This window comes from Zingiber officinale, chromosome 3A, assembly GCF_018446385.1.
Source record: "Zingiber officinale cultivar Zhangliang chromosome 3A, Zo_v1.1, whole genome shotgun sequence".
NCBI lineage: Eukaryota > Viridiplantae > Streptophyta > Magnoliopsida > Zingiberales > Zingiberaceae > Zingiber > Zingiber officinale.
Window position 1 is genome coordinate 3787961 of NC_055990.1, and position 11941 is coordinate 3799901.

Consider the following 11941-nt stretch of genomic DNA (forward strand, 5'->3'; position numbering starts at 1 on the left):
CCCAAACTAGGCTTCTTACAAGCAATATGAATGTGATTACACCCATATCAGTCATGTCACACATGACCTCATCCTGAACACATATCAAGGTGACTTAAGTTCTAGCAGGGCTACTCTCAAAATCTCATACAGTTAGAAACTGTCTTCATGTTATAAAGAGCACAAACCCAATGACTCTCTATGTCCCATAAAATAGTCTCTACTAATAGGTTTGGTTAAAGGGTCGGTAACCATGCTGTGTGTTGAAATATACTTGATTATCACTTCAATCTTCTCAATGATGTCTCTCACATAATGATATATGGTATCTATGTGTTTGGTTCTATTATGAAACTTAGGGTCTTGAGTGTAAGCGATATCGGCCTGATTATCACAATAAATCATTACTGTCCTCCCACTATTTGCTAAAATCCCTAAGTCATATAATAATCTTCGGAGCCAAACACTCTCTTGAACTGATAATGAGCAAGCCACAAACTCAGCCTCCATCATAGATAGAGCAACACATGTTTGCTTCTTACTACTCTAGAAAATGGCTCCGCCATTGAGCAAGAAAGTAAAACCCGATGTAGACTTGTGTTTATCCAAATAGCCTTCCCAATCGATGTCTAAGTATCCCACAAGTCACAAATCACCTCTTTCATAACACAAAGAGAAGTTTACAGTTCCTTTTAGATATCGAAAAATCCTCTTCATTGCTCTCTAGTGAGCCTTTCCAGGATTGCTTAATATCTACATGTCAAACTAACTGCATAACATATATCCGGTCATGTACATAGCATTGCGTACATTAGACTTCCTACTACACTGGAATAAGGTACTATACTTATTTCTCTTATTTCTACTTGAGTTTTAGGACACATATCCAAGCTTAGACCTTCACCTTTAGCAATTGGAGTATCCATGGGATTACTATCACTCATCCTAAATCGCTCGAGAATTTTTTTAATGTAGGTGTCTTGTGAAAGAGCCAACACTCTTCTCGAGCGATCCCTTTAGATCTTTACTCCAAGGATGAACTCAGCTTCACCCATGACTTTCATGTTGAAGTTAGATGACGGCCATGTTTTAATAGTTATAAGATACTCAATATTGTTCCTGGCCAACATTATATCATTCACATATAATGACAGAATCATAAAGAGTCATCTAACCTTTTTAAATAGACACAATGATCCTCCTTGATCATTGTAAAACTATAAGATATTATCTCTTCGTGAATCTTGGGTGCCACCGCCTAGATGATTACTTTAGGCCATATATCGACTTTTAAAGTAGATAAACCTTATCTTCTTGGCCTACTAAAATGAACCCTGAGAGTTGTTCTATGTAAATCTTCTCATCCAAACTTCCTTCAAGGAAAGCGGTCTTAACGTCCATCTAGTGTAATTCTAAATCTAAACTGGCAGCAATCGCTAAAAGTAAACGGATTGATGTAAACTTGACTACTAGGAATAAAGTCTCCTCATAGTCAATGCCCTTTGTTGTGTTTAACCCTTAGCCACCAGACGAGCTTTATATCTCTCAATCGATCCATTGGCCTTCCTCTTGATTTTGAGAATCCACTTGTTCTCAATAGCCTTTAATTTCTACCCTCAAGTAAGTCTACTAAGTATCATACCTTGTTAACTTTCATTGATTCCATTTCTTCTTGCATAGCCATTAACCATTGGACCTTTTTAGAACCTTCGAGAGCCTCTCCAAAGGTCCTCGATTCATCATCATCCTCTGGAATCACAATGAGAATCTCATTTTTAATCAGGAAATGATGACGAGGTATATTTCTCCGACCACTCCTACGATGAGAGAGAGCCTCTCCACCTTCAGATGGACCACTCCTACTAGAACCACGATTCATAACCAAGTCTTGAATCCTACTACTGGGCTTAATTGTACTATTAGGCTCATCTATCTCATAGAAGGTGTAGTCTCGATCGATTTCTCCTCTCTTAGGAAAATCATTCTCAAGAAACATGACATCACGAGATTCAATCTCAATTATTGTGTCGTCCATATGTTCTCATAGAAACACATATCTTTTGGAGTGTTCAGAGTATCTGATGAAGATACACTTCTTTCCTCGCCGGTCTAACTTGTCGTACTTGTGCAAGAAATCTCTAACATACGCAGCAAAACCTCATGGCCTAAGATGGCTAAGGATAGGATGTCTCCCTATCCAAAGTTTGTATGGGGTGCTAATCATGGACTTTGTTGGAACACGAATAAGGACATAGACTACAGTCAATAACACATCCCCCTAATGGGAGATTGGTAAATTGGCTTGTGCCATCATGAACCTCACCATTTCCAATAGAATCCTATTCCTTCTCTCAGGGACTCCATTTTGCTGAGGAGTAGCAGGAATAGTCAGCTGTCTTGTAATGCCTTTTTCTAAACAAAGCTCTCTAAATTGCTTAGACAAATACTCGCGCCCCTAATCGGTTCTTAGAGTTTTCACTCTCATGTATAGCTGATTTTCTATCTCACTAATAAATCTTCTGAAGCACTCTAGTGCCTCAGACTTGTGTGAGATCAGGTAGACATAATCAAAATGTGTGAAATCGTCTATAAATATGATAAAGTATGTGGCTCCGTTTCAAGCTCTCACATTCATGGGTCCACAAATGTCAGAATGAACTAATTACAATAGAGTTCCAGCCCTTATTGCTTTTCCAAATAGTTTTCTTATAGTTTTGCCTTCTAGACAAAACTCACATAAGGGTAACTCGACCTTGGTTAGATGGCCTAACGTGTCACATGTCGCTAATTGGCCCATCGTCTCTTGCCCTATATGACCAAGTCTACTATGCCAAATATTAATATCATCCACTACACTATCAGATGTAAAGGTAATGGTAGATGTAGAATAAAACTTATGAAAAGAAATCAAATTCAGTGGATATAGTTCCTTATGTATAAAACTTGAACATATTAAAGTACTGTCAAACGAGATGGAAATCTTAGAGTTTTCAATTACAACGCAATATCCTAACTGGTCTAGATTACGAACAGAAATTAGATTCCACCTTATTTCTGGAGCATATAACACGTCATGGAGATGCAAGACTTGATTATTTTGCAGCAATAGCTTGCAAGTGTCAATCCCTCTCACCTCCACATATACCCCATTTCTCACATGTAGGCTTAAATGATAGAATTCTACATATGCACTCCTATCACGAGCTACATGGTTTATGGCTTCTGAGTCTGCAATCCATAAAGGAGATGAGTTAGCGAACATCACACTAGATGACACATAACTCATACCATGTAAAGAAGAAAGATATACCTTTCGCTCGCTATACTCACATGTGAAATACCCTTGCTTACCGCATACGTTGCATCGGGCATTGCTCTTTACGAGCTCATTTTTCTTACCTTTTTGTCCTTGCCCTTTTTCATCATTCTTTACAAATGGCTTCTTCTTGCCACGACCTTTGGTCTTCTTCTCATACTTGCGCCACTTGCGCTTTGTACCCTGAGATCCCTTACTCGACTCCGTAAAGTGAGCATAACCTGAAGCAAACTTGGTCACCACCTGACGCTCCTCCTCGGGTTCACAATGTTTACTCACATCCATGAAAGTACGGATACTTTCAGTGTGCATGAGATAGGTCTTAACAGTATCCCAAGAGTCAGGCAAGGACCGTATCACTCCTAATACTTGAAGATTATTCGACATAGGCTCCCCCATATTTTTCAAAGAGGCAATCATGTTCGACATATGCATTAAATGTTGTTTCCTAGTATGATAAGACCTCTTTTTATGAGTTATGAGCTTATAAGTCAGCATCCTCAACTTAGGAGCTGGCGAGGTACCATAATGCTCTTTAAGAGCATTCCAGACCGACACAGCTATAGTTACTATTCATAAATTGGGATTAGTTTATCATGCATGCTACTGAGAAGAATTACCCTAGTTTGTCATCCTTCTTTTTTCCAAGCGAGATATACCTCTTGATCCCGTCTTACATGTGTTGTAGTACCTTCCCCGAGGCCCACCATCTCATTCTTAAGAACTTCCTCGAGTTCTTGTTCCTCAAAAATAAACTAAATCTTCCGGTGCCATATTTCATAGTTATCACCATTAAGCTTGTCTCCCTTCACAAGATCCAATATGACATTCTTTGTTACAGTCATATCTCTTTTACACAGAATAGAGAGATGTTAGTGATATTTGATGCTTAATATCTTAGCTTTGTGTACCCTATGAATCATCTTAATTCAAATGACTCGAATACAAATTTTAAGAAGAGAGTATGAGTCAACAGACACCATACACCACAATCTGAAATTGCCTCTCGTCATTCAGATTAAGATGTTATATACAAGTAGTCACTTTATACTTTCAAAGCTAACCTATGTGTCACTGTGAATCCACACACCACCAAACACTGGCAGCGTTATGTCACACATCTTAGAGTTGGACCTCTTCGTCTTACCTAGAGACACTCGATTCAAGCCAAGGTGAAGTGGTTGTCTCCCACTCTGAGTTATAAACCAAATGTAATTCGGACAAGTGTCAAGTAATGTGCATGTTGCATAGCACTTCGTGTTGAGCACTTCTACATGCCAAGCACTGCGGACCTCTACTCCCAAGAAATACACTCGTGTGTCGAGAACCCGAGCATCGTAATTCTTCTCGAGTTCTTCTCGAGCATCTATGCTAAGAGCGCGAATGAGAAGTTTTGCGTGTGGCTGAACATGCGCGTCGAGCATTTCTTCTCGGGCTTCTTGAGCATCTCTGCATGCCTGAACATCCTGAGAACTCTGCGCGTGTAATATTCAACCAGGTTCACGAGTTCTCACTCATAAATTCGTTGATCGGTTGGTCAACAAAGTGCATCAAACCAACTTGGCTCTGATACCATTGTTGGAAGTTTATAAAAGTAAAACACATAATTTACTTCTATTTTGTGGAAATTAAATCTTGTACCTTGGTTGGTGATGCACCAATCACCGATACTGCAAATCTTCGAAATTGTTCTAAACTCTAGCTATGGACTGCTCGAAGTCGAGATGATAGTCACGTATCTCGAACTATCAACATTATATCACAACGCTTCAACCCTTAACCTAGTGATGTGTGCTGATAACCTTCTTTTATTCTCCTTAACAAAATAGAGACTACCACTCTCCTCTTTCTTAGACACCCTTCTCTTTTCTTTCTACCTCTCCTCTTCTTTTTCTCACATTCATACTTCTCACAAGAAACATGTATTTATAGGATAAGATAAAAATAGGGAGGTTATTAACATTAGGGGTTACTAACATTCATTTATGTTAGTGGAGTCATAAGATGGAGTTACTAACCTTTATATTAATGTCCCATAGTGGGCATAGGTTACTTACATATATTAATGCCCTATAGTTGACTTAGATTACTTATATATATTAATGCTCCATAGTGGGCGTAGGTCACTTACAGTCTGCTCAAAGCTTGACGAGCCTCTAGTGTTGTGAAAGGTGTCAATCAGAGATACAATGCTCTAATTGAGCAATGACCTAGTTGGGTGGACTCGGACAACATCACATATCCCTTCTCTAAATAAGACTGAGGAGTGTAGTCGATTGAAGTTTGATAAGTCGTCAAGTTAGGAAAGGAACTCATTCTTGATCAACTGTGAGAGTATTAACTCGAATACACAACATATCTATAGAACTCACGAGTCATTTAGAAGTCCACTTCGGCCCCATTCTGAGAAAGAAGCTCAATCCCTTAGTTATTAGGATAATTATAGGAAGGTCAAGAATATTGAAAATGTCTAAAATGTCTTGAATATTAGAAGTCTCATCCTGTCTCGACTGGAAAGAAGATTTCGATCCCTTGATCAGTATGATAATAATGAGGAAGGCTAAGAATACCATGAGAATGGCCAGAATGTCCTAAATTTTAGAAGTCTCACCTTGTCCTGACCGAAGAGAGAGTTCAATCCCTTGATCGATAGAATAATAATGAGAAAGATAAGAATATTGTGATAATGCCTTAAATATTTATCGACTTCTAATAGGGAAGAGGAACTCAATCCCACGGCCAAGAATAACAATAAGAGTATCTGATTTGGGTAGGGTAAATAATGCCCTAGCTAGAGTGAGTAACGACCTAAGACCGTGAGAATTGTACTAGGAGATGACAAGTCTCGGTTCGACCAAGTTGAGTAGTGATTCAAGGTCGTGAGGACTATACAAAAATATTGATTAATCAAGCTGAGTAACGTCGAGCTTAGGATGACCGGCCTGACCCCGAGAAGTTTCTCACTGCCATCAGGGTAAATTGGAAAGCACTTGCTGCAGGTGGCCTAGAAGCCAATATCCCTTAGTTGCAAATCTCATTTGAAAAGAAAAATCTTTGCAAATACGTCATAATTAGGAATCGAACTATAGATGCTTGGGAGATAATTGAGCGCCATTATCATTATATCATAGTCCCGAGGGCTAGTGAGGACTATACCAAGTATAGGGATAGATGGACTAGATAGATAATTAAGAAATGATCGGGATAATTGATTAATATAGGCTTAAGATGGAAAGTGGAATAATTGATTGATTAATATTAACAACGGAAAAGAGAAAATATAGAAAATTTTTAATTTAGATTTACTTGCTTTTTTAATATATTAAAATCAAATAATTTTAATAATATTTAATAAAAACTATAATTTTAATAATTAATTTTTAATTTGAGCTTTTTTTATTATATGTTTAATATTTTTTTAAAAAAATATTTTTTAAAAAAAATACGACACTAAGTGATTTAAATTTTACATACAATTTTATTTGCTCAAATATAATTTTTATACTAAAATGATTTTTTTCTTTTATTTGACACAAACTTCATAATACCTTATTAATAATATTTAATTTTAAAATTAGCATTTGAAATTTTTATTTAATTTTGTGATTTTTTTTGCTTTCCATTAATATTATGATTTTTGAACTTGTGTTAACATTTTTACAAATAATTTGAATTTTAGAAAATTTAATTTTATCTATTTATAAACTCTAATTGACCCGTTATACTTTCTATTTTGTTATTAATTTTCATAATATTATATTTAAGTAATGATATGCAGAGAAAAAAAACTCAAGAAAAATTCAAAGATAGATATATAAATTCATATTCCATCATTTTCACATTTATAGTTTTTGTTAGGACCGATGTGCCCGCTAGATGGGGGTGAATAGCGTTTCTTCGCGCTTGTATTGATTTGCTTCGTCTTGATATGCAGCAGAAAACTCGAAGACAAACACACAACAAACCAACACGCTAACACCTAGGGTTTATTTGGTATCCACCTCAAGAAGAGGTGACTAATCTAAGGATCCACACACCGACTCACTCCACTATGAAACACTCCTTCTCGGTCGCAGCCGGAGGCGGAGAAGCCTCGTACAAACACACACAACACTACAACACTCACATAAGAAGAAGATACAAAAAAATAACTGAAATACACTCTTCTTCTTGCTTACTTGTTGATTGTTATTGCCTCTTGAAACTTGGGGATGCACCCCAAGAGCATTCAAGAACTGGCGGAGAAGCTCGGAGAAGATCGTCGAAAAATTGCTGTGAGCTCGCAGGAAAAGATCGCAAAGATCTGCGGAGACAACGCTCCGCTAAGGCTTTAAGCAGTGCTCCCAATCGATCCAATCCATCCCCAATCGATTGCCACGTCAGCACCGCTCCATCGCAACCGTCCATCACCTACATCCTGCCCAACGGTCAAATCCCAATCGATCGACTGATCGATTGGGAACATCTGAATTGATCAATGGATCGATTTAGAAGCTTTCTGTGTTCTCACTATCGCGCGAGAACTCCCCTGCTCAATCGATCGGCTGATCGATCGGCAGCTCCCAATCGATCGCCCGATCGATTGGGAAGGCCTATGTGCTCACGAATTATGGTCCCAATCGATCGACCGACCAATCGATTGGGTCATTCCTTCCTTCACAGCACACTCTAATCGATTCACTGATCGATTGACCAACCTGAACTTGACTCAAACTCAAGCCTAAAATCTCCAACCCAACTCCTGGTCAACCGTGACCTGTTGGGTCTCCATGCCTAGCATTTGGCCACACCCGAGCAACCTCGAACTAGCCTTCTAGCCTCCTCCATCAGCCTTGCGTCCCTCAGATATCTCCCCATCCTTCACGCCTTGCCTTCAAGAGCTTCCTTCGGCCTCATCCTAGTTGTCGAGTTCTCCTTGCCAAGTCACACTAGGACTTACCTTGCCAAGACCACATGCTTGTACTTACAACCTTTGCCAAGATCACACTTGGACTTTCCAATTGTCTGGCTCCTCACCAGGACTTTCTCCTTTGCCAAGATCACACTTGGACTTTCCAATTGTCTGGCTCCTCACCAGGACTTTCTCCTTTGCCAAGATCACACTTGGACTTTCCAATTGCCTAACTCCTCACCAGGACTTTCCAATTGTCTGGCTCCTCAGCAGGACTTTCTCCTACCTAGCTCCTCACTAGGACTTTCCCGTTGCTTGGCTCCTCACTAGGACTTTCCCCTGCCTAGCTCCTCACTAGGACTTTACCACTACCTAACTTCCAGTTAGGACTTCCACACGCCTAACCTCCAGTTAGGACTTACCCAGTCAAATCTCCTGTCATCCCTGACCTACTTGACTTGTCTTCTTATCAACCTGGTCAACCCTTTGACCATCTCCATAACCGGACGATTGCTCCAATAATCTCCTTATATTGTCAAACATCAAAACTCAAATCCTGACTCAAGATTGACTCAACTCAAACTTAGTCAAAATGGTTAAACTTGACCAAAGAAAATTGCCCCAACAATCTCTCCCTTTTTGATGTTTGACAATAACTCTAAGTTAGGCTAAATCTCATAGCCTTAACCTCTTCTTTATACCAAAGCTAAATCTCATAGTCTTAACTTCTTCTTTAAACTAAGGCTAAATCTCATAGTCTTAACCTCTTCTTTATCACAAGGCTAAATCTCATAGCCTTACCTCTTCTTTACACCAAGGCTAAATCTCATAGTCTTAACCTCTTCTTTACTCCAAGGCTAAATCTCATAGCCTTACCTCCATGATAAAGCATGAATGAAGGTTTTCTTCATTCTCTCCCTTTCCTAGAGGGCAAACTCCCCCTGCTTGAGATGAATGTCTAACTTAACCTCCAATTCTTCCCCTTTGTCACACATCAAAAACTGAAAACAAACTCTTCTCCATAAGAGTTAACTCTACGTTGTTTACAACCTCATATGTTGTTAACAACCCCACAATGAAGATCTCATATTCTTCATTGCTGCCAAAGCTCCCCCTTGAGCTCTACTTCACTTCACAATGCTCATCCTAGAGCATGCATCGACTTCCCAATGAAACTCCCATTCATTGTATTGAATGCTCCCCCTTAAGCAGTAATCTTCTTCTCAATGCTCATCCAAGAGCATTTTTCACTTTAACAATGAAGGTCTGATCCCCTTCATTAACCCAATGCTCCCCCTTGAGCAGTAATCTACTCCACAATGCTCATCCGAGAGCATTTATCATCCTAGCAATGAAGATAATCAATCTTCCATTGCTCCCCAATACTCGACCCTGAGTATTAATTCATCACGAAGGTTTAACCCCCTTCCAAGGTCTTTGAAAAGATTTTTATGTTTTTAAAGAGTAATTCCCCTTAAAACATGGTTAAACTTCAATCATTGCACTAGCAATGACTTGAAATTCCTAAACAGTTAGGAAAATCAAAAACTTGAAGTTTTGAGGTTTAAAATTCAATAATGAAACTAAACCCCAACCTAAACTTCACTTAAGTCTACCTTAACCAATCCATACTTGCTTTTAACATGAAAAGTCCCCCTAAATGGATACAAGTGTATGTCAAAGGGTTAGGAATGGTTAATGACCCTTGAAAATCAAAACTTGAAGTTTTGAGGTTTCAAAATTTGAAATTGAAACTAAATCTTATCCTAAACTTCACTTTGATTTCTCTTAACCAATCCATACTTGTTTTCATCATGAAAAACTTCCCCTAAACATATACAAATGTATTTCAAGGGGTTTGGAGTGGTTAACGGGACTCAAAGTGACTTGAAGTGCTAAAATCAGACTTTTCCAGCCAAAAACAGACTTCCCAATCGATTGAAGTTGGGACTCAATCGATTGAAATCACTTCAATCGATCCATTGATCGATTCCGCAAGCTACTGCTCGCAGAAATTCCCTTTGAATCGATCGACTGATCGATCCAGCCTGGGTCAATCGATCGGCTGATCGAGTCACTACCCTTCTGTTGGTGGGAATTGACTTCCCAATCGATCGGCTGATCGATTGAACCCAATCCAATCGATCGGCTGATCGATTGAACCCAATCCAATCGATCAACTGATCGATTGGGTTTCTGATTTCTCTGAAAGAAAAAGATCGATTGGGTTTCTGATTTCTCTGAAATCTAATTTCAGCGAAATTCAGAAACTCTCCAAAAATTCTACAAAAATCTAAAAATCATGTCATGTAGTCGTTATTTAGGGTATACTTTATCAAGAAAAAATAGTTTTCTATGAAAATACTTCCTATTTTCAAAGATTTACACAACTTTGAAAACCCTTGAAAACTTCAATATTTTCTCCTAGTTTGTGTCTAACTTTTCAATGATAATTACTATCAAAAGATAGTCTTCACCAAGGTTTTCAAAAAGCATTTTAAAATCATTTTCAAAACCAATATCCAACCATGTTCTTTGGGCTCAATGCACATGACTTGTACATTAGCTTTCCCAATGATTAGAAATCACATGGCTATATGCTTTGATGAACCTAAAACTCAACAAGATGTACTAAATCAACGTCTTGAGTTTTGTTCACCATCCTAACATCTCACTTGTATCTAACGTGTATTAAAACACATTCAAGTCACCTTATAGTTCTTGTGAGATGTATATTTGGTTTTGCCCTAAACTAAGGAATCATGCATATCTATCTAGGCATTGTAAGACTTATGATCATCCACCTAGGATATCATTTGGTATAATCCCACTTGTTGGGATATTTATCATTTTAATAAATGTCTTTTATCCTTAATTACAAGAAAATTAACATAATACATGATGATTAATGGCATACATCAAAATAAGTAATTTTCAAAAGAAAAGCATGCTATAGCTACATGATGTATGTATGACATGGCATGGTATTTTTATATTTTTCATAATAAAATATGAATGTTAAATATGATGTCATGGCATATGATGGGCAAACAAACATAGCATTTTAGCATAAATAAAATATACCTAGATAATATATCTAAGTATCCTTAATTCTTAGCCAAAACCTTAAAAATTAAGCCTAGATTGTTTATCTCTTAAAGGAATATCAAAGCCCAACTTGCCATTTCTTTTACTCCTTTTCTATTTGTGCTAATTGAAATTAAGAATTCAATCCTCAAATATTTGTTTGGCACATATTACTCTCTTTAAGGATAAAACATTTAGATTGAGACTTAATTTTGCTCTTAATCCTTTAAGAACATACTAATATTTCAACTAGACATTTCTTATCCTTTCTCCAATCGTGCCAACTTACCTTTGATGTGATTTCTCAAGGTTTGGCACAACTTACTCTTCCAAAGAGTAACACTTTAAATTAACACTTACATTTCCCTTAAATCACTAAGAAGATATCAAAATCCCAACTTGGTATTTCTTATGATTCTTCAAATTGTGCCAATTTAATTCAAAGATAATTCCTTAAGATTTGGCACATGTTACTCTTTCCAAGAGTGACAATTTGGATTAAGGTTTACATTTCCCTTAATTCCATAAGAAAATGTCGAATTCCAAATGTGGCATTACTTTTGCTTTTCTCAAGTGTGTCAATTTAAATTAGATTCAATTTCTCAAATTTTGACACATTTTACTCTTTCAAAGAGTAACACTAATAATCCTTTTCATTTTCAAAGGTT